Source organism: Topomyia yanbarensis, chromosome 3, assembly GCF_030247195.1.
Source record: "Topomyia yanbarensis strain Yona2022 chromosome 3, ASM3024719v1, whole genome shotgun sequence".
Lineage (NCBI taxonomy): Eukaryota > Metazoa > Arthropoda > Insecta > Diptera > Culicidae > Topomyia > Topomyia yanbarensis.
In genome coordinates, this window is record NC_080672.1 from 244,767,337 (window position 1) to 244,793,830 (window position 26,494).

Genomic DNA, 26,494 nt, shown 5'->3' on the forward strand with positions numbered 1-26,494 from the left:
TGGTGGTAGTGGTAGCGGTTCTTTTTGGTGGTGGGCTCAAGTTATCCGGTGAGGTTGTCGTGGGTTTGCTGAGCGGGGTATGTTGTTTCTGCGGTCTACCTCGTTTCGAATCAGTATTAGTCGCTGGTGAGTTGTTTCTGGATCTCGTTACAGGCCCGGTTGGCTGGTTCGTTTGCTTCTGTTCTTTGCTGTGCTGGGGTTTTTCGTGATTCGCGGATTGTTGTTTGATGTACGCCATCATTTGCTCTATTTTTTCGTCTTTGCGTTTGTTCTCTGCCAGAAGTTTAACGATCTGCTCATCCTTCTTCTTCATTGTCAGCTCCAACTCTTTCAGTTTATTTAGGATCTCGTTTGATTGCGCTGCAGCCTGGGCGTAACTTCCTTGATTCTGCTGTTCAGCTCGTTTGCGCGCTTCCGGGAATGTCAAATTGTCGCGGATTTTTATTTTGATGACCTCTACTTCTTTTTTATAATTTGGACGCTTGTTGGTTGGTGATCTCCTTTACAATTTAGGCAAAACTGGGGTGCTCGACATTTTTCTTCGCTTTGATGTTCTCCAGAGCAGTTGGGACAACGTTGCGGGCCAGGACAGCGAACACGCGTATGGCCGTATTTAAAGCAACCATAACAGAGCATCGGGTTTGGGAAGTACGGGCGAGTTGGGACGCGAAGCAAACCGATTTTCATGTATTCCGGGTATGTGGTCTTGCAGAAAGTCAAGATGAGTGCTGGCGTATTCACTCTGTTTTCGGCTTCTTTACGTGTAATTCGCTGCACACGAATCACTCCCTGGCTTAGAATTTCTTGTAAGACTTCCTTTTCTTCCAAGTGAATCAGATCGTAGCAGGAAATTACGCATCTGCTTACGTTCAGATTCGGATGGGATTCAACCACAACATCAGTACCGGCTATGAGCTTGGTCATTTTCATTAGTTTGCCAACTTGGGCTGGGTTCCGAACTCGAAGGGTATACCGTGTCCCTTGAGCTTCGGTATTCGCAGCTTCAATTGGACCTCCAGCGGTAACCTCAACCGATTTTCCAATGATAAATGGGTTTCTTGGCAATGGTACACCGTCTTTACCTGTCAGCTGCAGGAACGTCAATTCGCCGAATTTGTTCGTCGGATCCATGTATACCGGCAATCTTCTTTGACTTGACCCTCCCGGATCACCGCTACTAGCGGCCGCCATCTTGGATTACGCCACCAGACGTTGGAAACTACTATGTGGCACGGTCACCCGATACCAACCCCAAATGGACAAAAAAGGTGAAGAAAAGGAAAGATCTTACCTTATTTGCCCCTTCAACGTCGACTTTTTAGAAGTGTTCCCACAATTTCGGGACACACTGTAGATGCGCAGTGATGAATCTGCTCGCTTACTTGCTTCTACACAGCCTCTAAATAGCAAAACGAGCAAGAAAAACACACTTTTCCAATTTTGATTTTTTAGCCGTTCACACACTTTTGGCCCGCACTGTACCGTACAAATATTGGTACACACTGTACTGGTATCTCAAATACCACCAAATCCAACGTCAAAAAAAAATCAATAATTTTCAAAAAACTTTTCACGTTTTTTGCGACTCGAAAAATATCGCCCGTTCAGCACACCGTCACACTCCACCAGCGAGTGAATGCAAAATCGGCCCGGTAACCACGCGGCTAGGCACAGCGATGGCTGTTTGTTTACCTATTGCACCGCGTGGGCAAAACTAAAATTCACTTTTTTCAGCCGTTTCTGAACCGATTTTCACCAAACTTTCACTGTTCACCACTAGAGAAGCACTTCTTTCGTGTTTTCGTCGAAAAATAAGCCGCGAATATCGCGAAAAACTCCGAAAAAACACCGTGAGAAATTTGCGAATGCGCGTTGTATGTACCGTACGGAACGGTGTTTCCAACTCAGATGGACATGATTGGTGTAGCTGTAGCGTTATAAACCGTTTATGGTTTCTTTCTGCATCGTATAATGAAAATATTAAATTGCTGGATCAATTAAAGAAAGATGGCGTTTGGTCACGGGTTTCTTACAATAATATTGTATTGCGTCTACCACCTGCGTTTCTAAGGTCTTCATCTCCAGGGCAAAAACACTAACAATATTATCTTTGTCAAGTTTGTTTGAACATTTGAACGGAAGACGCAACGCACTGCTCTACCTCAGACGGTCCCCGCACACATCACTCATTGCCCAGTCTACTAGTGATGTGTAGAGTGGTGAAATTTGAAATTCTTTTTCGAGTTAGTTAAAAAATATGGGTGGGTAATGTCTGCAACATAACCAGAGTGCCGTGACCATATTTCGGGGCCTTAATTAAAAGCTAATGCTATTGAACGTAATCACGTTTGAATGGGAAATTTTCAAATGATTCGTTATGATAACTATGGTCAAGAAATTAAAAATAATATTTCCATCGTCAACTATTTTTCATCTTTTCCAAACTGCAACATTCTTTGAAAATATTGTTGAAATTTTATTGATGAAAAGCTGAAAATTCGGTTGATCACACTGCCCACTAAATGGGTGGTGTGGGAAAGACGCGTATTCGTTTAGGTTATGCTAGTATTAGTAACAGAAAGGAATGAAAAGGAACGAAAACAAGCGAGGAAGAGATTGATAGTAGTGCGGATTCGCGCTACTATACTAAATATTGGTCGGTCGGTTTTCTCATCATTCGTTGTACACCAGAATAGCAGAAATTTTCGCGCCATAGCCAGTACCAAACAGACCATCCGCAAGCAATCAGCAATGAAAACCATCTGCGAAAGTACCTCAACCCCTGGTGACGTTGAGGAGCCAAATTCTACGGAACAGGAATTGTCACCCTGTGATAAATTCGCCGCTATCGGAAATGAACGGAATTTTCCTCCCACGATAAGACAAACCAATGGTCCTTTTCAGGCCCAAATTAATAATATTGCAAGAATTTTTAATTGAAACTTCATAACACTTCTGTTGTCAAACATTACATGCTCGTCTTTTTATTGGAACTGAAAAGTACATAATTTGTTTGCCGATGAGAAAAAATCCGCTACCTAATTATTATCACAATTTGAATAGGTGAGCGGTGCCCAGCATTAACGGAAAATTTGCACTAATAATTCTTCACAAGTAGATTTTTTAAGCTAGCATTAATTAGCCGTGCTTTGATTGGTGGTTTATTTGTTAGCGCCTTTTTGACGATGAACCACATCTGAGATATGTAGGTAACAAGAATTGTCTATAGGAAAATGTTTTCAGTTTGTATTTGATCATCGTTGAAAGTTCATTTGTTGTCGGTGACCCAATTTGTTAGTTCCTGGAAGGAATAGGGTAACCAACCAATTTTGGACACCTAGAGGAAGTGATATTACGTGAACGTCAAAAAATATTTGCTTGCAATACATGCACGAGTCTGCTCCAAAATTGCTGTTCTTGAAAGAAAACTGTCAATGGATGCTTTATACATTGACATAAACTCGAAAATGACATTTCTTCACAGCAGGAATTTTTCACATTTCGGACCCTTCCACACTAATTTGGACAGCGTTCCAAGCATATTTCGGACACACTGAATGTGACTGAATATATTTTGGTAACAGTGAAGTTTTAAAGTAGAATACTTCTAACGTTTCGATATGGGGGCCCGTTTCAAAATATCGGCTTGGACAGTCGCGTCAGATTTTGAATGTTAATAACTTCCATCATATTTAATAGAATGATTTGAGGTTTAATTTTTTTTTCAAAAACTACCAAAAATGGTGAAAATTTTCAGCTCATCTCGGCCAGAGCCATCAATATGGTGCAGCAACCGAACACCTAAATGATGAAAAGTTTTAAATATAGGTCCGCTACAGATTTGTTTCTATCAACATTCGTATTTGGTTGCTTGACGCGAACGGATGGCTGTACAATACCGAGAAATATTTGTGAGCTGTACACGACTGGTGGATGAATCAGTTTGTGTCGAAGCGTGCTACTAGCAGAAGCCATCATTTTCATTTCTGATGGATGTAAGATAGCATACACACACGAAAAAACCGATTTCAAATCATCTGACTGAAGCTCGTTCCTGATTGGTTCCCGCTAATTTCATGAACCAAGCCGCAAATCTGGTCAGAAAGAATTGTCATTTCAGTCGGTTTCAACAAGTCCACTTTTCAGATGTCAACACCGGGAGAGAAGGTGATTATTAGGATTCATCTCCGTAGATTAATTTGTGCAGCTCCGTGTTAGAAAGCATGAGCAATTGGAACAAAAATCTCCCACTCGGAGAATATTTTCTTCGGCAAACAAATTAGCCCTTATCAGCGCTATCATTCCGCTCGAAAGAATTAAATTTGAACATGTTTTCTTTCGCCAACTATTAACTACGACTAACGTTTCAAAATAAAAGCCCCATTTCAAAATTTTGGGAAAACCGAAGATCGCGTTTTGAAAATTTGTAGCTTTCATTGTACTTACCCAAAATACACAATGTTTTAACCAATCAGTAAGAAAAATAATTAGGAATCTTGTATAAGATTTGTACGTATGTATAACTTGCATGAATAAAGAAAAATTGATTTTCTGACATCAATTATTATCTGTCCCACTATTGGCCAGTACTATTCGACTCGCGTATGGTAGAATTTCATTTCATAGTTAGCCACGCCTTTTTTGCGACGTTAAACCATGCAACTTCTATAAGATATAAGGCTTGCTTGAATTTTTCGTCATTCGTTTACATGTTCCTGATTCCGGCGGCAGCAGCAGAAGCGGTAAAACAGCAGCAGCATCACCAGGCCAACTACATGTGTGTGACATCGTTAGACCGGCAGGTAGGATTTTAATACGGTTGCCGGAAAGGAAAAACACTACGAGTCAGTGTTACGAAATTTCAAAATCAGTTACCTATTTCTGCTTGCGTTTACCGAAACCGCCATTCAGATTCAACGCCTCCCTCATTCATTCACTTTCCAGCTGACTGAAATTTCATGCAGAATCGAATGCTTGAGTGCAGAGGAAATATAACCAACCAAAGCATTCATTTGTTATAATGTGGACAGTTTCAAGGAAGAAGTTAGCATCTTCTACATTTTCGAGCATAAGGGAACTGCGTAATCTATATTTGGTGCACTTTTGATCAATAATCCCTCTCAGAGCTAGAATAGAAATAAAATTCACTTTGCTTCTGAAACCGAACATGTCCGTACCTGAAAGCGCTGCGTCGGCCGAACGAATGACGATTGAAACGAACCAAAAATTTCATTCATCGCTGCGGGCGTGAATTGAATTTTGTTTTCTTTCAAGTTCAGGCAACGATGTTAATTTTTTTAAGCTCTGCCACGAGTACTGGCGCTTCCGGATCGTTTAAGATGACGGTCGAGGATAAGAAACCAGCTGGTGATAAGAAGGCTGCAGCGAAAAAACCCCGAAGAAATCGACTACCACAGGAGAGAAGATAAACCGCTGGTTGTGGAGGCAATGAGATGACCAAAAAAACCGCTAAAAAACAGGCTGCGAAAGAAGGCCAACGCTGTCGCTGCAAAGACGGTAGCAGCTGGCAACAAACAGAAGGCCAAACCAAGGAAGACTGCAGAGAACAAGCCAAAGAAGGCTGCCGCACCTGCCAAGAAAGCTGCTCCGAAGATCACCACCAGCAAGAAGTAAACTCGCGCGTCCGCAATGTTGCCAAAACAGTCCTTTTCAGGACTAACAAAATCTACTTGTGAAGAATTATTAGTGTAAATTTTCCGTTAATGCTATTTCTCATGTTTCTAGCCTGAGCAGCGCTCACTTATTCAAACTGTGATAATAATTCTGTACTTTTTAGTTCCGATAAAAAAGACGAGCATGTAATATCCGACAACCGAAATGTTATGAAGTTTCAATTAAAAATGCTTGCATTATACTTAATTTGGTCCTGAAAAGGACCATTAGTTTGTTTAATCGTGGGAGGAAAATTCCGTTCACTTCCGATAGCGGTCTATTTGGTACGGGCTATGACGCGAAAATTTTTGCTATTCTGGTGTACAACGAATGATGAGAAAACCGACCGACCAATATTTAGTATAGTAGCGCGAATACGCACTACTATCTCTCTCTTGCTCGCTCGTTTTCGTGCCATGCACTTTTTTATTCCTTTCTGCTACTAATACTAGCATAACCTAAACGAATACGCGTCTTTCCCCCACCATCCATTTAGTGGGCAGTGTTGCCAAACGCATTTTCAGCTTTTCATCAATAAAATTTCAAAAATATTTTCAAAGAATTTCAGAATTGAAAAGAAGAAAAATGATGGAAAAGAATTCCCAATTTTAATTTTTAATTTCTTAACCATAATTATCATAACGAATCATTTGAAAATTTTCCATTCAAACGTGATTACGTTCAATAGTATCAGATTTGAATTAAGGCCCAGCAGCTAGGTGCAGATCACTCTAGAAATGCATAAAAAATTTGCATCAAATTAGAAAAAATGCATTTAATTTCCATTTTTGCTTCAACTTTGCACTCCCTCGCAGAAAAGTTTGTTTAACAAACGCCCTACGCTGATTCACTTTGTTCGACGTTTTGTTGAATGTAGGGCTAATTTTTTGTACACACAAAATAATATCCTTGTAAATATCACAATAAATATGTGTTCAAAATTACTATAGTTCAAAATGTTCACAATAACAAAAATTAGAGTCATTTTAATAGCATTTTATTAAAAAATACTATAATCCCATTAAAAATCTAATGGTAACGCTAACAGTTTTATCCAGTTAAACCAACTATTTCTTTGGGTTGAAATTAATATATTGGCTGTTGAGTTTACTACGCGTTTTTCCGAAACCATGCACATTTTTCTCTTACATTCTAAAATTTACTATGTTTATGTTTAACACAAATGTGGTGTACCGATAAATTTCAACTGACTATATTTTCCTTTAAAATATACTACAAAGGTGGTAATTTTCGGTAGTATGGGACGCTGAGTTTGCGCCATTTTGATAAAATCACATTATTTTCGTTCTGCGTCTCGCAGGGTTCTTTTCGAAGTTTATTTAATTAAAAAAAGGTTTCCTGTAAAAGTATCGAACAATATTAGAGACGACACCCTTACCTTTTCGTGGATAATATTGAAGGTACTTGAATGATTTTAATAATGGTTTTAAGAGGAATTATTTTGGTCCTTTTATTTCCTTTATTGCAGAACAGGTCCATGATCCGCAATTACAGAATCTGATTTCCAGATGGATTCTGTCATTATTATCCTATAATAGAGTACAAAATCTGTACTACAGAGCACGGTTTCCAAGTCTAGTATTGGACGATGTTTTTTCGGTGGTAAAATGGACCGGTCACAAATTTGCACTGCAGTAGAAGTCTGTCTTGAAGTCTCAAAGCGTTTAATCAGGTCGGCAAGTGCTTCGAACACATGTCAGTAAGATCCGCCGTCGTTTTTAATTAAAGTCTCAATAACATTGGAGTCTTGAAACATCACCCTCTGCCAACTTCCTGCACAATTAATATACAACCTTATTTGTCGGACTGACGAAAGAAAATTGTTTTTCAACATTTGTAAAATACCAGATTCCCGATGTTTCGCACAGGAAACAGCTCAGATGATTGTCGGTTATATGCACACAATGTAAATACAAGCAAATTTATTAAAATTGAAAAGTATAAGAGGTATAAATTTGAAATCATTGAGCACAAATCAGTGTTTTTATCATGTAGAATAGATAATGTTACAATAGGGATCTATCTAGTGTTCTAAGCTCATAATTCCTAAACGAAAAATGTATAAATTTTTCATTTAAATACTTGGTTGCTATTCTGACAGTAATAGTACTGCCAGAATAGGAACCAAGTGTTCAAATGACGAATTACTACATTTTTCGTTTAGGAATTATGAGCTTAGAACATTAGATCCACAAACTTTTAGTAAAAATCATAGCAAGCGGGGTCAAATTTACTATGAATGGACGTTGTGACGGGAATACTGCAGTTTTACATATACATATCAATTTAAATACTTTTATAGTAAAAAAGAATACCATACAGGGAAAAAAGTACTACACACATGGTAAAAAATTCAGAACACGCATATATTTTGATATGGTAAAAATGGCTATTTACATCGTTGCAGTAAAAGCATAATATTATCAGCTGAAAATTGTGGGCACATTGTAATTAATTTAACCCTCTGAAATAGTAATTTGAACCGCAACATTCTTTTGTGTGTAGGGTTTTGACGTCTTACACGCAACGCAAAATACATTGCACGCAACGCAAAATACATTACGAATTTCCATTTTGATGGAAAGAATGCATTTAATTTAGCTGATTTTTAAAAATGCATCACAAGTGTTCTGTCCCTAGCCCCGAAGTGTAGTCACGACACTCTGGTTATGTCGCTGATATTACCCACAGTTTATAAAGAACAGTTGCGCAAAGACTGAGGCAAATATACCTATCCAACACTCAAAATGGCTTGCAATCGCACACGAAGAATAACAATGCTCGAGTGTGTGGAGAGTATCGTTATTATGTGATTATAATTTCGAGAAAAAATTCAGTGATGTAATTTTAACATTATTTGAAACCAGGAATATTTCGATTAAAGATAAAATTATTAAAAAATATATGTGCACTGATATTTAAATTTGGCACTATTCCAAACATCGGAATAGCGCCGAGTAGTGTTAATAATCTTCCACCGACAGTGAAAATATAAATATATAGTTAAAGCGCAGTTAAAATTTTCACAAATTTGTGTTTGCATTCCACTTTTATATATATATATATATATATATATATATATATATATATATATATATATATATATATATATATATATATATATATATATATATATATATATATATATATATATATATATATATATATATATATATATATATATATATATATATATATATATATATATATATATATATATATATATATATATATATATATATATATATATATATATATATATATATATATATATATATATATATATATATATATATATATATATATATATATATAAAAGTGGAATGCAAACACAAATTTGTGAAAATTTTAACTGCGCTTTAACTATATATTTTTATATTTTCACTGTCGGTGGAAGATTATTAACACTACTCGGCGCTATTCCGATGTTTGGAATAGTGCCAAATTTAAATATCAGTGCACATATATTTTTTAATAATTTTATCTTTAATCGAAATATTCCTGGTTTCAAATAATGTTAAAATTACATCACTGAATTTTTTCTCGAAATTATAATCACATAATAACGATACTCTCCACACACTCGAGCATTGTTATTCTTCGTGTGCGATTGCAAGCCATTTTGAGTGTTGGATAGGTATATTTGCCTCAGTCTTTGCGCAACTGTTCTTTATAAACTGTGGGTAATATCAGCGACATAACCAGAGTGTCGTGACTACACTTCGGGGCTAGGGACAGATCACTTGTGATGCATTTTTAAAAATCAGCTAAATTAAATGCATTCTTTCCATCAAAATGGAAATTCGTAATGTATTTTGCGTTGCGTGCAATGTATTTTGCGTTGCGTGTAAGACGTCAAAACCCTACACACAAAAGAATGTTGCGGTTCAAATTACTATTTCAGAGGGTTAAATTAATTACAATGTGCCCACAATTTTCAGCTGATAATATTATGCTTTTACTGCAACGATGTAAATAGCCATTTTTACCATATCAAAATATATGCGTGTTCTGAATTTTTTACCATGTGTGTAGTACTTTTTTCCCTGTATGGTATTCCTTTTTACTATAAAAGTATTTAAATTGATATGTATATGTAAAACTGCAGTATTCCCGTCACAACGTCCATTCATAGTAAATTTGACCCCGCTTGCTATGATTTTTACTAAAAGTTTGTGGATCTAATGTTCTAAGCTCATAATTCCTAAACGAAAAATGTAGTAATTCGTCATTTGAACACATGGTTCCTATTCTGGCAGTACTATTACTGTCAGAATAGCAACCAAGTATTTAAATGAAAAATTTATACATTTTTCGTTTAGGAATTATGAGCTTAGAACACTAGATAGATCCCTATTGTAACATTATCTATTCTACATGATAAAAACACTGATTTGTGCTCAATGATTTCAAATTTATACCTCTTATACTTTTCAATTTTAATAAATTTGCTTGTATTTACATTGTGTGCATATAACCGACAATCATCTGAGCTGTTTCCTGTGCGAAACATCGGGAATCTGGTATTTTACAAATGTTGAAAAACAATTTTCTTTCGTCAGTCCGACAAATAAGGTTGTATATTAATTGTGCAGGAAGTTGGCAGAGGGTGATGTTTCAAGACTCCAATGTTATTGAGACTTTAATTAAAAACGACGGCGGATCTTACTGACATGTGTTCGAAGCACTTGCCGACCTGATTAAACGCTTTGAGACTTCAAGACAGACTTCTACTGCAGTGCAAATTTGTGACCGGTCCATTTTACCACCGAAAAAACATCGTCCAATACTAGACTTGGAAACCGTGCTCTGTAGTACAGATTTTGTACTCTATTATAGGATAATAATGACAGAATCCATCTGGAAATCAGATTCTGTAATTGCGGATCATGGACCTGTTCTGCAATAAAGGAAATAAAAGGACCAAAATAATTCCTCTTAAAACCATTATTAAAATCATTCAAGTACCTTCAATATTATCCACGAAAAGGTAAGGGTGTCGTCTCTAATATTGTTCGATACTTTTACAGGAAACCTTTTTTTAATTAAATAAACTTCGAAAAGAACCCCGCGAGACGCAGAACGAAAATAATGTGATTTTATCAAAATGGCGCAAACTCAGCGTCCCATACTACCGAAAATTACCACCTTTGTAGTATATTTTAAAGGAAAATGTAGTCAGTTGAAATTTATCGGTACACCACATTTGTGTTAAACATAAACATAGTAAATTTTAGAATGTAAGAGAAAAATGTGCATGGTTTCGGAAAAACGCGTAGTAAACTCAACAGCCAATATATTAATTTCAACCCAAAGAAATAGTTGGTTTAACTGGATAAAACTGTTAGCGTTACCATTAGATTTTTAATGGGATTATAGTATTTTTTAATAAAATGCTATTAAAATGACTCTAATTTTTGTTATTGTGAACATTTTGAACTATAGTAATTTTGAACACATATTTATTGTGATATTTACAAGGATATTATTTTGTGTGTACAAAAAATTAGCCCTACATTCAACAAAACGTCGAACAAAGTGAATCAGCGTAGGGCGTTTGTTAAACAAACTTTTCTGCGAGGGAGTGCAAAGTTGAAGCAAAAATGGAAATTAAATGCATTTTTTCTAATTTGATGCAAATTTTTTATGCATTTCTAGAGTGATCTGCACCTAGCTGCTGGGCCTTAATTCAAATCTGATACTATTGAACGTAATCACGTTTGAATGGAAAATTTTCAAATGATTCGTTATGATAATTATGGTTAAGAAATTAAAAATTAAAATTGGGAATTCTTTTCCATCATTTTTCTTCTTTTCAATTCTGAAATTCTTTGAAAATATTTTTGAAATTTTATTGATGAAAAGCTGAAAATGCGTTTGGCAACACTGCCCACTAAATGGATGGTAGGGGAAAGACGCGTATTCGTTTAGGTTATGCTAGTATTAGTAGCAGAAAGGAATAAAAAAGTGCATGGCACGAAAACGAGCGAGCAAGAGAGTGATAGTAGTGCGTATTCGCGCTACTATACTAAATATTGGTCGGTCGGTTTTCTCATCATTCGTTGTACACCAGAATAGCAAAAATTTTCGCGTCATAGCCCGTACCAAATAGACCGCTATCGGAAGTGAACGGAATTTTCCTCCCACGATTAAACAAACTAATGGTCCTTTTCAGGACCAAATTAAGTATAATGCAAGCATTTTTAATTGAAACTTCATAACATTTCGGTTGTCGGATATTACATGCTCGTCTTTTTTATCGGAACTAAAAAGTACAGAATTATTATCACAGTTTGAATAAGTGAGCGCTGCTCAGGCTAGAAACATGAGAAATAGCATTAACGGAAAATTTACACTAATAATTCTTCACAAGTAGATTTTGTTAGTCCTGAAAAGGACTGTTTTGGCAACATTGCGGACGCGCGAGTTTACTTCTTGCTGGTGGTGATCTTCGGAGCAGCTTTCTTGGCAGGTGCGGCAGCCTTCTTTGGCTTGTTCTCTGCAGTCTTCCTTGGTTTGGCCTTCTGTTTGTTGCCAGCTGCTACCGTCTTTGCAGCGACAGCGTTGGCCTTCTTTCGCAGCCTGTTTTTTAGCGGTTTTTTTGGTCATCTCATTGCCTCCACAACCAGCGGTTTATCTTCTCTCCTGTGGTAGTCGATTTCTTCGGGGTTTTTTCGCTGCAGCCTTCTTATCACCAGCTGGTTTCTTATCCTCGACCGTCATCTTAAACGATCCGGAAGCGCCAGTACTCGTGGCAGAGCTTAAAAAAATTAACATCGTTGCCTGAACTTGAAAGAAAACAAAATTCAATTCACGCCCGCAGCGATGAATGAAATTTTTGGTTCGTTTCAATCGTCATTCGTTCGGCCGACGCAGCGCTTTCAGGTACGGACATGTTCGGTTTCAGAAGCAAAGTGAATTTTATTTCTATTCTAGCTCTGAGAGGGATTATTGATCAAAAGTGCACCAAATATAGATTACGCAGTTCCCTTATGCTCGAAAATGTAGAAGATGCTAACTTCTTCCTTGAAACTGTCCACATTATAACAAATGAATGCTTTGGTTGGTTATATTTCCTCTGCACTCAAGCATTCGATTCTGCATGAAATTTCAGTCAGCTGGAAAGTGAATGAATGAGGGAGGCGTTGAATCTGAATGGCGGTTTCGGTAAACGCAAGCAGAAATAGGTAACTGATTTTGAAATTTCGTAACACTGACTCGTAGTGTTTTTCCTTTCCGGCAACCGTATTAAAATCCTACCTGCCGGTCTAACGATGCCACACACATGTAGTTGGCCTGGTGATGCTGCTGCTGTTTTACCGCTTCTGCTGCTGCCGCCGGAATCAGGAACATGTAAACGAATGACGAAAAATTCAAGCAAGCCTTATATCTTATAGAAGTTGCATGGTTTAACGTCGCAAAAAAGGCGTGGCTAACTATGAAATGAAATTCTACCATACGCGAGTCGAATAGTACTGGCCAATAGTGGGACAGATAATAATTGATGTCAGAAAATCAATTTTTCTTTATTCATGCAAGTTATACATACGTACAAATCTTATACAAGATTCCTAATTATTTTTCTTACTGATTGGTTAAAACATTGTGTATTTTGGGTAAGTACAATGAAAGCTACAAATTTTCAAAACGCGATCTTCGGTTTTCCCAAAATTTTGAAATGGGGCTTTTATTTTGAAACGTTAGTCGTAGTTAATAGTTGGCGAAAGAAAACATGTTCAAATTTAATTCTTTCGAGCGGAATGATAGCGCTGATAAGGGCTAATTTGTTTGCCGAAGAAAATATTCTCCGAGTGGGAGATTTTTGTTCCAATTGCTCATGCTTTCTAACACGGAGCTGCACAAATTAATCTACGGAGATGAATCCTAATAATCACCTTCTCTCCCGGTGTTGACATCTGAAAAGTGGACTTGTTGAAACCGACTGAAATGACAATTCTTTGACTGAAATGACAATTCTTTCTGACCAGATTTGCGGCTTGGTTCATGAAATTAGCGGGAACCAATCAGGAACGAGCTTCATATATATATATATATATATATATATATATATATATATATATATATATATATATATATATATATATATATATATATATATATATATATATATATATATATATATATATATATATATATATATATATATATATATATATATATATATATATATATATATATATATATATATATATATATATATATATATATATATATATATATATATATATATATATATATATATATACTTATTTAAATTTATCTTACGCTGCAAATTCGACTGTTTTCTGTCACTTCCCAATCAGAAGGCAAGCGGCAAAAATCAATCCATTTCGTTCTTAGTTGCGGATCAGTTGAGAACCGGAAAAAGCTTATATTCTTTATACGATATTATTTATCAAACTGATTTTAACAAAATAAAAATATACTCTTCATTTTAAACTTTTAAACGCGCCAAATTAACTTCTAACTGAAGCGTTCGGGTGAAGTCATTCGAAATTTAATTACAAATAAAAGGTTGCAAAAATTTAAAAAATCCAATGATTGATCCAATGTTGCCAATCCTCTTTGCGCAACTCTACCATTAAAAACTCTGACATTACCCACCCATATTTTTTTAAATCTAGAAATGAGAATTTTTTGGAAATTTGTGATCGATTTAATATCGGTTTTTGTTTTGCAAATAGAGAAAAAGATGGGTAGATAATATAAACGACGTTACCGAAATAAAGTAGTATACATTTTATGCTATTAATACGAATGCTGCAATTTTTACTAATTTCAGAAAAGCTTTATTTAAATAAGTTATTTCGGTGTTTCTAATGGAAATAGTGAAATAACGGTACAAGTATATCCGATTCTAAGCTGTTGCCAAATGAATTGTTTCACTCTCATTGGATGCTCTTTTCAGGGTTACCATATGAAGATAAATATGTTCGAATATTTTAGGTTTCGATGTACGTGTACCGATATTTCGGTATTTCCATTAGAAATAACGAAATAGCTGGTTTTAATACAACCTATCAGAAGATAGTCAAAATTGTAGCATTCGTATTAACAAACTAAAGTGTATTCTACTTCACTCCGGTTATGTCTCTGACATTACCCACCCATCTTTTTTTCTACTAAACTGGCCTACTGACTCGTTCTCTTTGCAGTATATTTAATGCATGAAAGAAGAACATAAGCAAATCAGTGACTGCCAATCAAAAATGGTACATTAATCTTTATATGGAAGGCTGACTACATGAAGTATTTTTTAGTTCTATCATTTTGAGAAATAGAAAAACTTTCGGTGCAGACTGCAGACTTAACAAACCAGCATTAAATGTTATGCAATAGAGTTACCAATAATATATTTCGTGGAACAGTATCATGCAGTAACATCCTCAAGTGGATGATAAAAGTTCAAAGTTCGTCAGGAATATTCTTGTACTAAATATAAATTTTTAATTCTTTTGTTTACGAGGTGGTTTCTTGTTATTCTTTCTAAGCTCAGTTTTTCTTTGTTTAGCTTCCTTTACTTTCCTTTTTTCTTCAGTTTTCGCCTTGTGGTATTCAAGTGTTCGACGCAATGTTAAATCAGCAGGATTACGTGATGTTCCTGTTCGTGTCAGTGTTTCAGGCGATTCTAGGAATTCAGCAAGCACACTCTTATTATCATTATTTAGCTGTGATATGCCTCTTGGATTTGTCAACATATAGCTAGTCGAATTCAACAAATTCGAACTACAAATGTTCTTCAACATGGATGTCAGAAGTCTCCTCTTTGGTCATATTATGGTCTTCAATGAAATGTTCCTCAATCGTTTGATTTTCGACATCCATTGGTTTGAATATTTTTAAATAATTAGGCCAAAAAGAGCAGACGACCTACCGTTACGAATTTTTCACTTTTTGATTATTCTAACTAGATAAACAAATAGCTGTCAAGAAAGAAAATCAAGGGTGTTCAAAATAAGTTGATATCAATTTTTTTAGACATATTGTGGATACCATTTATTTAAGATTTTTTAAATAAAACATTACGAAGAAACCTTTTCAAACACGTAAAATGCATAATACCAAATCAGACAAACTAATTAAATCGATAAAAAATATTATAATTGCACATTTAAATCGAATTTGAAAATGTATCATTTCCACCGGTTCCTCTTGGCTATCGTTGAAACATGAAACGTTTTCGGTGATATTTTTGAAAACTGTGGATTCTGTTTAATTTTAAACAATTAGAGATGAACTAATGATATTGAAACTTAATAGACAACCCAAGGAATGTAATTGCTGCATCAAACCAAACAAATGCAGAGAAACTTGGCAGTGTAGAGGCAAATACATTAACAGGGTCCAAAATATGTAGGGGTCCAAATTAGGTTGGTTACCCTACTCCCCGTTAGCAGCAGCAAACAAAGGCGCTCTCAAAATTGCCTCCATCACTAGACGTGTACAGAAGTCGCATTGTTTTTGCAAGGAATCGGCGATATAATCACAACAAACGGTCCTTATTAGGACCACAAAATCGTTCTCAGAAGAAATACAAATGAAATTTCCATTTCGTGCTTTGGAAAATAACTTCCCTCTTATCGAGTTAGTTATTTTCTATAATAATATCCGAAAAATGTGCGATAAAACAAATAAACTGACCAATTGGACGGAAGCAAGAAAATACCTACTAAAATTTGAATCAGAAAAGTGACATTGACGAAAAAATGCTTCGATCGTTTCTAAGTGTTTGGCAACTGAAGTTGCCGATTTGTTTTCCAACGTACATTATTTGCGCGGTGGTGTACGGAACACACAGATTTTTGCACGATTTGTTGGAAAATAATCATAACAATTGTGTAGTAGATTCCGGAGAGGATACGATTTGTTACCTTTTGTGTGTAGTCCTAAATAAGTCGATGGCATTACAGCATGTATCCACGAATAATATGGCTGGCTCACAAAAATGGTCGCATTTTAATGTCATCGCGGTAGTGTCTTGTACACAACCAATTTTTTCTTCACTCATGCAAGTTCTTCATACGTACAAATCTTGTACAAGATTCCTGATTATTTTTCTGACTGATTGGTTTAAACATTGTGTATTTTCGTTAAGTACAATGAAAGTTACGAACTTTACAAACGAGATCTTCGTTTTTTTCGAAATTTTGAAATGAGGCTTCTATTTGAAACGTCCCGAATAGAAATATACAGTAACAAAACCATGACTTTCACTGTGACAGTACAGTAATTTTACAATAATTTACAGTAAGTTTTAGTGTTATGCTACAATAGAAAAACAATAAACTTTAACGTTTTTACAGTAAATTTCAATGTAAAATAGACTTTTACAGTGAAAAAGGGGGGTAGTTATGTATTTTAACATTAAAAAAATTAATTTTTCTTCATACATTTTTTTATTTTTTTCAGTAAAATTTAATGTGAATGCACTGTATCAGTTTTTTGCTGAACAGTGAAATTTAGTGTTACATGAAATTTTATTGTAAATCTACTGTGAGAACTTGGCATCGAGCAATGTTGAAACAGTAATAACTATAATATTTATAGTTTTATGATTGTTTGTAGGGTAAATGCTATTGTAAAATTCTATCCGGGGTTAGTCGTAGCCACATTAATAGTTGGCGAAAGAAAAGAGGGCTAATTTGTTTGCCGAAGAAAATATTCTCCGGGTGGGGGATTTTTATTCAAATTGTTCCTGCTTTCTAACACGGAGCTGCACAAATGAATCCACGGAGATGGATCCTAATAATCGCCTCTCCCGGTATTGACATCTGACAAGCGGACTTGCTGTAACCAACTGAAATGACAATTCTTTCTGACCAGATTTGCGGCTTGGTTCATGAAATTAGCGGGAACCAATCAAGAACGAGCTTCAGTCAGGTGATTTGAAATCGGTTTTTTATTGTGTGTGTGTGCATAGGCGGCTCCAGATGGCTGACAAAGGAGGGGCGCGCCTTTCTGACAAAATATTGCTTATAGACGAGATTTAAAAAATAAACACATTTAGAAGCGTAGACTCATATCTTATTTCTTAACAGTATTAATATTTAGGGATTTGCTACTGGTGAATCAAACACCATCCATGAATGAAATCGCTATACGGCTCATTGCGGTGTCTCAACAGAGCCGAGGGTCTTTTATATATTTACAAAATATAACTAAAAACAAGACCAAATGTTATTGAGTGTTCGTCGGATTTCGTATGTAGGGGGGACCGAGGAGGGTTGAAACAATTTTTTGTTTTTGTTAGATAAATCGACAAAAACTGTCATTCGATGATTGCTTATTTGTAAATTTCTTACTTCTGTTTATGCTATATCAAATTACATCAGAATAACTGTTACAAATCAATAACAAAGCATCAATATATTGATTTTTATAACCGTGTTCTCTTTGGTTCAACTCTCCTCATACCGAGGTAAGTTGAAACAGCAATAAATGTGAGTTGAAACAAGTAACCAATTATTTTAAATATTATCAAAATATTTTCCAAAGCATCAAATGTTACAATTGTGTCATTTTTATTTGTTCACACTAAGATAATTCCTCAAAATGACATGCATTCTCATCATTATTTTTCACAGTGTATATCTACGTATAAACTGACACTTGTTTTGAAAATTAATGTTAGATTTTGGCTACACAACCAGGAATTTCTGCACTTATCCTAACAGTAATAACAGTAAGATACTTTACCTAACCAGTAATTAATTTAATTAATTAATTTAAATCAAGAAATTTGACACCCATTTTTCATATATTTAACTATGTATTATTTTCCAACCACTTCGTCTAGAACATTCTGCATTCATTAAAATGGTTGATATGACCAGGGATACAATTTATTACTACAAGTGATACGGGTTTATGGAAACAGTTAATTTGGTATCCATGTCGGTAGTATTTGGTTCATTTTGAATTATGGTCACTTCGCTCCAAGCTTCAGAAGCTGATAGGAGTAAACAATTAGAACAAATGCAAAATCTGTGGTTATAAATGACCTTGATCTAATAAATTGACAACGTTGATCACTGTTGTCAATTCAGCAAAGAAGAATCTTGATTATTATTATTTGTTCAGGAACGTTAATGTGATTATAACACATAAGACTAGAAGTTCATCATCGAGGAGAGTTGAAACAAGGTGTTTCAACTCACCTAGGTCAAGAAGCAAGGATTGATCCACAATTTACAATTTATACATCACAAAGATGGAAAGAAACGTATACAATTCATAAATGTTAACTCTTAGACTACATCATAGTGATATTTTCATGATCGAACATCACTTAATATCCTATTTACACCAATTTCAAAAAAATTATGAAAACTTACTTTTGCTCATTTTTTGTAGTGTGGTTACCGTAAATACTCAATTTGGAGTATTTGTGGGCACAATATAAATAAAACAAATGCATTATTGTTTTATCCCTAACGGCACTATTTCGCTAGTAATGGGCACTGTTTCTACTCTCCTCTGTTTCAAATCTCCTCGGTTTCCCCTACTACTTTCTATACCTTATTTCGTGGCGGGGAAAAACGTGTCTGGTTGCCTGCTGCATCTTGAGGTTCATTTACTTTTCTCTTAACATTCACGTAAAGATGGGACCAATTGTTAGGCGAACGGATGCCAATGAACTGACCCACCGTCCAACAAACTGTCGTGGATGCTCTCTTAATTTTGACGAAGAATTACATTTTTGAAGAATAGAAAAATTCCTCTCACTCTCTATTTCTGTAATTTCATTATAAACAACTGGCCCCCTTCAACGAACCTTTGTAACAGTTCAGCTGGCAAATGCTCAACGAGAGTTTTCGCTCCGAAATTATACTGCATGCGTCTTCCAGATCAGACTGTTTCGACAATCATTCGCTATATACAATGAAAAATTCAACTGAAAGGTAAAATGGTTCATGTGATCTAATCCTTTTTACAGAACTAGTCTGCCTATCTCTAATCGGTAATGCCATGTTCGGGCTCACGATCAGACGTTTTTCGTTGCCCTTTGCACTTACAGGTCACTAAACCCGCACTGAAGGTGCTGGCTGTTGATGTTGGGGTGCTTGATACTGTGTTTTCACTTGTATAGTTGCCACAAATTTGGCAACCTTATGTGGTTCAGGTGTTGGTAGTTGGTGTGATTTGCGGCAATCGGTTGTGGTGTATTCTCCTATCCATCTTCCGCGCAAGGTTTTCCGGTATGTCCCGTATAATTACAGTACTTGCACATAGAAATCTGCCCATCATGGATGCGTGGCTTGTTCAATTGTAGTTCCGTTGTGTTTCAATTGTATAGTCAAGAGGGAGTAGATCTTTCGACCCGCATTCTCACCACAAGAAAATCATTAGCCATATTCGGTAAAAAGTATCAGGTGAAACGGATTCTACATCTCCAATATCCATCCATCTCCGTGTATTTTGCATTTGGCTTACGGGAGTTGATAGCTCATAAACCTTACCTCTATACTGTCATTTTCTATATACACGGGAATCTTAATGCCAATACTGTAACTTTCAGTCACGTATTTTAAGTTGTTCTGCAAAACGAATATTCCTGAGTGGTCTAGTATTAGTAGCCATTGATTTTGGGCAGATTCCTCGTTCAACGGAATGCAAATGCGCGATAAATTAGACAGTTTGAGCTCATCTCTGCAAGCTTTTAAAGCATTTTATTGTTTGTTTTGCTCGGTCTGTTTATGTCACAGTTTTATACCGATATGGTGCCGAGTTATTCCTCCAGTAGGAGGAGAAAACAAAAATAACTGTGAACAGTTACTCGAAAAATCTTCATAGTCAACTCGGGAACTAGCAATAATGTTAGACTATTCTGAATGCAATGTGGCTCGAGTGATTAAAAAGTTCAAGGAAACTCTCACTACTGCCATCCATTCTCGTCAACTGTGGTTGAAGGTCATTCGGAAAATGAAACCTGATCTCAATACGTTGAATTATGGTTGGCGAAAAAACCTGTACAACGAGGTACTGACTCGATGGATGTGTCTTCAGCGACGATGAAGTCTGTAGGAATTTCAAGCAAATCGGGGTTCAAACTCTACAAGGCTTCTGCTCATGGAAAGGTTCGTAGAAGAAGCAAGTTTGTTTTCGTGAGTAAGTTCACGAAAAATTGATTTGGCGAGGGCTATGTTCCTTCAGCAAGAAAACCGGCTTTTTGTGACTTATTACTATGAATGTGGAAGTATTTCAAAGGGAGTGCTTCAATAAACGAATTTTACGCTTCATTAATTTTCATGGTAATCTAGTTACGTGTTGGTCAAATCTAGTAAGCTGCCATAACAGCAAGTCCGGGCACAGAAAATTCTCAAGGGAAGACAAGCCTTTTCTTACAAAAGTCTTACGAGTCTTCGAGTCTTACGTACCAAATGATTAAGCTTAACAAATTGAGTCAATATCTGTTATCGAGGATTCTTTAATAAACATCGCTGTCTGCTAATTCGTGGTAGTATCGGATTCTTACTGCAGTGGTTTGTAGTAGTTAAGCCTACCGACTAAACCTAAACTTCTTGTTTACCCTAATTCTCATCCCCCGGTTCCATCGTTAAATATTACTTCAGGGTGGATTGCGCTCCTGCTTTTTTATTTTATGTTAATCGTTTATGTTTTCTCCATTACTACTTTTTATAATCCTTCTTGGTGCCGCTCGTTCCTATTTATATGCTAGCTTGTGCTGAGAATTCCTAGGTGGCGATATTTCTCTCGATATCGATGCCCGTTTTCGTGAGCCATATAGCTCTCAATAACTCCGACGGAGATATCATCGGCAGTGAAATTTTTCCTGACAACGACATCCCGATTTTCTTCGACTTCATGCGGTTCGTTCGTGTTTTTCCTTTCCTTAATATCCCGTTACTAGTTTGATGACCGACATTTGCTGTGTCTACTCACAAATATTGCTAATATCGCAACTTGTCGAAACAGGTACCGATCCGGAGATGCCGACCAGTTTGACTCACATCCCTTTCCAGCCACCCTCGCAATATTTCTTCCTTGATATCTTCAACGGCTTGTTTCTAGAGTGTCTGAACTCAAATGTCATTTTATGTTTCAAACGGCTCGCAATAGTGTTTCCTGTTAAGACATTTTTAAAGGTAATTATTCTAAATCCTCATGCGATGGGTCTGAGCCCCCAAAACCCTCCCCGTGCACACGGGCTGCGTGCTACAATTGTCCAAAAACATCGGAGTCATTTCATCTCAAACAAGCTGAATCCACAAAATTGTTACCAGTTTCGTCCAATAGAAAAATCTTTGGGCGATAATGAAACTCGAAGTGTAGATGAAAGGAGCAATCACCAGCATCGGTGCACAGAGGGAGAATCGGTTAGCTGAGGCAGTGACTAAAAGAAGGTGAGTGTGCCATTTGACTCCCATTATTACTGCATAGATTTCTGAAGGTGATGGCTTTTTGATTCTCTTCAAGTTTTAGCTAGATATATCAAATAGAAATTATTTTATCAAAAGTTTTACTTGGTACCGAATATAACGGTACGTACTTATTTTTATTCCATACCAATATTTCCGTACCAAAAGTGGATCGCAAACAATACTTTGCGTATTACTTGAACAAATTCGAAATTGCTTTTATTGCCAAATTTTATTAATCAGCTTTTATTTGGTTAAATAAAGTATTTAAAACAATAAACCGATCACCTTGTTGATCATCTCTAGAATATTGACATATTGCAGTAGTTAAATGAAAATATTATTTTACCAAAACAGCTTCTAGTGCCCCTGCGTGCCCCTCCCAGGAGCCGCCAGTGTGTGTGTGTGTGTGTGTGTATGTGTGCGTGTGTGTGTATTCTATCTTACATCCATCAGAAATGAAAATGATGGCTTCTGCTAGCAGCACGTTTCAACACAAACTGATTCATCCACCAGTCATGTACAGCTCACAAATATTTCTCGGTATTGTACAGCCATCCGTTCGCGCCAAGCAACCAAATACGAATGTTGATAGAAACAAATCTGTAGCGGACCTATATTTAAAACTTTTCATCATTTAAGTGTTCGGTTCGTGCACCATATTGACGGCTCTGGCCGAGATGAGGTGAAAACTTTCACCATTTTCGGCAGTTTTTGAAAGATTTTTTAAAACACAGTATTTTCGGTATTAATACATGTTATACATACTCCAAATTTTAATACTACATTGCGGAACATATTTTCGATAAAATTGCCTTAAACCTCAAATCATTCTATTAAGTATGATGGAAGTTATTAACGTTCAAAATCTGACGCGACTGCCACAACCGATATTTTGAAACGGGCCCCCATATTGAAACGTTAGAAGTATTCTACTTCAAAATTAACTTTCCTTTTACAGGTATACCTCGATTTAACATACATTTTCCGATTCAATCATGTATGTTAAGTCAAATTTTATGTAAAATCGAAACACAAAAGAAATATTTGTTTTCGAATAGAATTATTTTTTTATTCATCACACGAAATATTTACGAGGATATTACTGATTGTATCCACCTAACAGTGGCATAGAAACCACAATTAAACAATTAGATTGCTCTTCTGACCATAAACAACATATTTATCTTAACCTTGCCAAGTATTCGGCAATTCTAACAGATATTCATTTCATAAAGTTCGTCGCAAAATTATCTCAGAATTCAGGATAACTTATAAGAATAGTCAACAAAGTTGGATTAACCATTGCGTGCATGAAGAGGGCAATGCCTAATTTTAGTAAGTAAGCAAAATTGTGTTTCTATTTTGTCTCATCTTTATCTTGGTAGACCAACCTGTCCGTCAGATAATCGCAGAATTCAAAAAGAGAACACTACTTGAGTTCACGAGCAAACGACTAGTCACGAAGTTTTGTAAGCACAGGAGTTCTACTTGCAGAAAAAAACAACCAATTCGAACCATTGTAGCGCTATAGTTCTCCTTAAGGCATAAGTTGGATTAAATCATTTTGTACACGACAGATACAATACCTCAGTTTAAAAGTGGAAATCATCAGAATGAATAAGACATTTTAATTACAATACAAAAATATTTAAAAAAATGTTTAATCCTTATGTACGACGAGGAGATGGAATTCACTAGAATGTTGATGTCACTATTATCGATCTCCAAAATAGCCGCGTAGCATGTGATGTCTAAAGCTATGCATTGAATTGATCCACTGGTTTCCTGCTCCCACGTTGTAGCAGTCGACAAAGACGGGAATCTTGTTTTCATTTTTTGGATCTATCTCCTTTTTTTACACATTTTATTAGCTTATTATTTATTGAATCTATCCTAGATTTCTATTTAAACGTGAACATTTATTATGGTACTCCTGGGGGCCAAGTATCCAGAGTCTTCGATCATCTTAAATCGTACGCAAATGCCAGTACAGTTTATTCGAATCCCAATCTCTACTAACGACCATTCTCTACCCGTTGCAGTTGTTGAGAGTAATATATACAGATATACAGAATACGCAGTAATATATGAAGAATATAATCACAATCAATGTCGGACTAACATTGCTTTTGTGAGCTTCCTCTGTTTATATTAAATAATGACTGGCACCGGGATAAATAAACACCGTGAGCTTACCAGGAATCGTACATTGAAGGAAGACTTGTATCTTCCATCATTATCGTCTATTGCATTTTTTGTAAGAGGAATCGATCCATAAAGAAGTTTTTTTTTTGAAAAATGTCCACATGCACTGAGAAATTCACCTGTTCAATACAGCCTGAGAAAAGATATTATCTTAGCAGGAATCGAGCTTACGTTCTTTCAAGCTCTAGTTGGGTGCGTTAACATCGAGGAACTGTCATGACTTCATTACAAATTTCCAACAGTTTCGTAATAACTGCTACAACCCCAATGCCTATTAGTGGGACTTACTGTCCGCCAATATCTCGTCACCGCCCTATACCTTCCATCAACCATATCTTTCCAGTTATCTATTTTTAGCTTACACATAAAAACCCATAAAACTATTATCAGGAAATAACTTGAACCACAAATTCGTGTATTCATTTTGCTGTGCGGTATCAAAATAAGAATGTTTTTGTATCTCAGAATCTTAAACATAATCTAGCGAAAAAACGAAAATAAATTATGTTTCTTTAAGCATTGGAAGTGGGTCATAGAATAAAATTGATATTGATTCTTAACATTTCGTTATGTTAAATCGAGGTAAAATTACGTTAAATCGAAATATGTTAAATCGAGGGTATGTTAAATCGTGAGTATGTTAAATCGAGGTATACCTGTATCAAAAGATTTTTGAAAAATTTCGCGAAAGTTCGCAAATATTTTCGTCAAAATACAATTTCGTGTTGCGAACAAAATCTACTTTTACAATTTCGTTTTGTTTCGTATCGTTAAGAGAATACGGAAGAGTTATTCGTTTCGTTTCGTACCGCATAGACCAGAATCGCGTTTCGCCCACCCCTACTTTCTAATATAGAAAGGTTATGCAATCGGTCGGAATTTCGACTTTTTAACCGAGGCTCGCAATGCATATAAAGCGCTAATACCATGAACATGATGTCAAAATAATGTAATACATATTCAAATAGGCTCAACATTACTTGGACTTGCGGATTTAGATCACTAATGACCAATCAAACTAGCTTTGATCACAGCTTTGGCCACATATGACGGTTTTTGATGCCCCCGAGGAACTCACCAAGTTCCTAAGCTAATGTCGTAGCGAACTCTTAACCGATTTTTACAAACTTCATTTCAAATGAAAGTTTGACTTCCATTGAATTTCATTCAGTTCCTATTTTTGTTACAGGATGGCTATTGCGGTCACATAGGAATTTTTCATGTAAACTGGTACAATTGAAATACGTCATAAGCTAAAAATGTATTGAAATGAACATCAAATTACTTCGATTCGCTGGCCTAGATCACTGATGGTGAATCATGTCAGGTCCAAGCTTTCATCGTGACCACGCGTCAAAGCAACAAGTAGTAAGTTAACAAATTTATTAATTTATTTAAATTTAAAAAAAATCTTATGCTACACTTATACTGTACTACACTACGTCTTATAATCTTAACGTTCCTACTCCAACTGATTGAGGTGTTCCTCTGCAGTGGCTTCAGTAGCTATTGTTTAGATTTGCGTCGACCGGCTTCTCAGGAAAACATCTGTTGGTTGGTACGATTATCACGAACAGCATATGGCGCGTAGACAATTTTCTAGGTACAGTGTCGGCGACCAATATTCTGGTGAAATAGGGTGTGCATTAACTTCTCCCTTCTTCAAAAAACTTTGTCCTCAAAGTCTCGAAGAACGTTCTTGTGTGGACATATTCAAATATTGTTATATTTCAATGAATCTCTCAGTTGATATATCTGGATACGAATTCTTTTCAGGAATTGAGTGTACAATGAGCTCAAGAGGTGCTATAGGAGATATTTCTTTCTTTTTGTACATTAATCTTAATATCTGTTCTTCCAGTTTTCAATCGAATTATCATATATATTCCAATTGCTATTATCATTAGTGTAATAGAAAGAAACACTTATCGTGCTGAAGAGATTGAATCTCCATTGAAGTGACTTATTTTGAAGATAAACGTGTTGTAACATAGATCTTTGCTTTAAAGTAAGTTTTCCCAAATACTCAGGAGATGGAACATCGACAATATCATTCTAGTTTACTATTAATCGTGTTGTTAGTCTGAATTCTTTTTGTGCTATCTCAATAATAGCATTTGAGTAATAATTGTCTTCCAAATGTAGAACGCATTCATCAAATTGTATTAGATACGATCTTTCCAAAACTTGGG

General features: G+C 35.8%; 1 protein-coding gene across 6 annotated transcripts in view; it reads left to right on the forward strand.

The window, feature by feature from the left end:
* Positions 1–26,494, forward strand: part of LOC131692853 (apolipoprotein D-like) — a 291,898-nt gene that overhangs the window by 226,496 nt on the left and 38,908 nt on the right. Inside the window, exon 11 of one of the 6 annotated variants that reach the window (XR_009306085.1) lies at positions 25,492–25,670. The exons of the other annotated variants lie outside the window; for them this stretch is intronic. The gene's annotated coding sequence lies outside the window, so the exon portion shown is untranslated. The remainder of the gene's footprint in view (positions 1–25,491; positions 25,671–26,494) is intronic. 6 annotated transcript variants of the gene reach the window in all.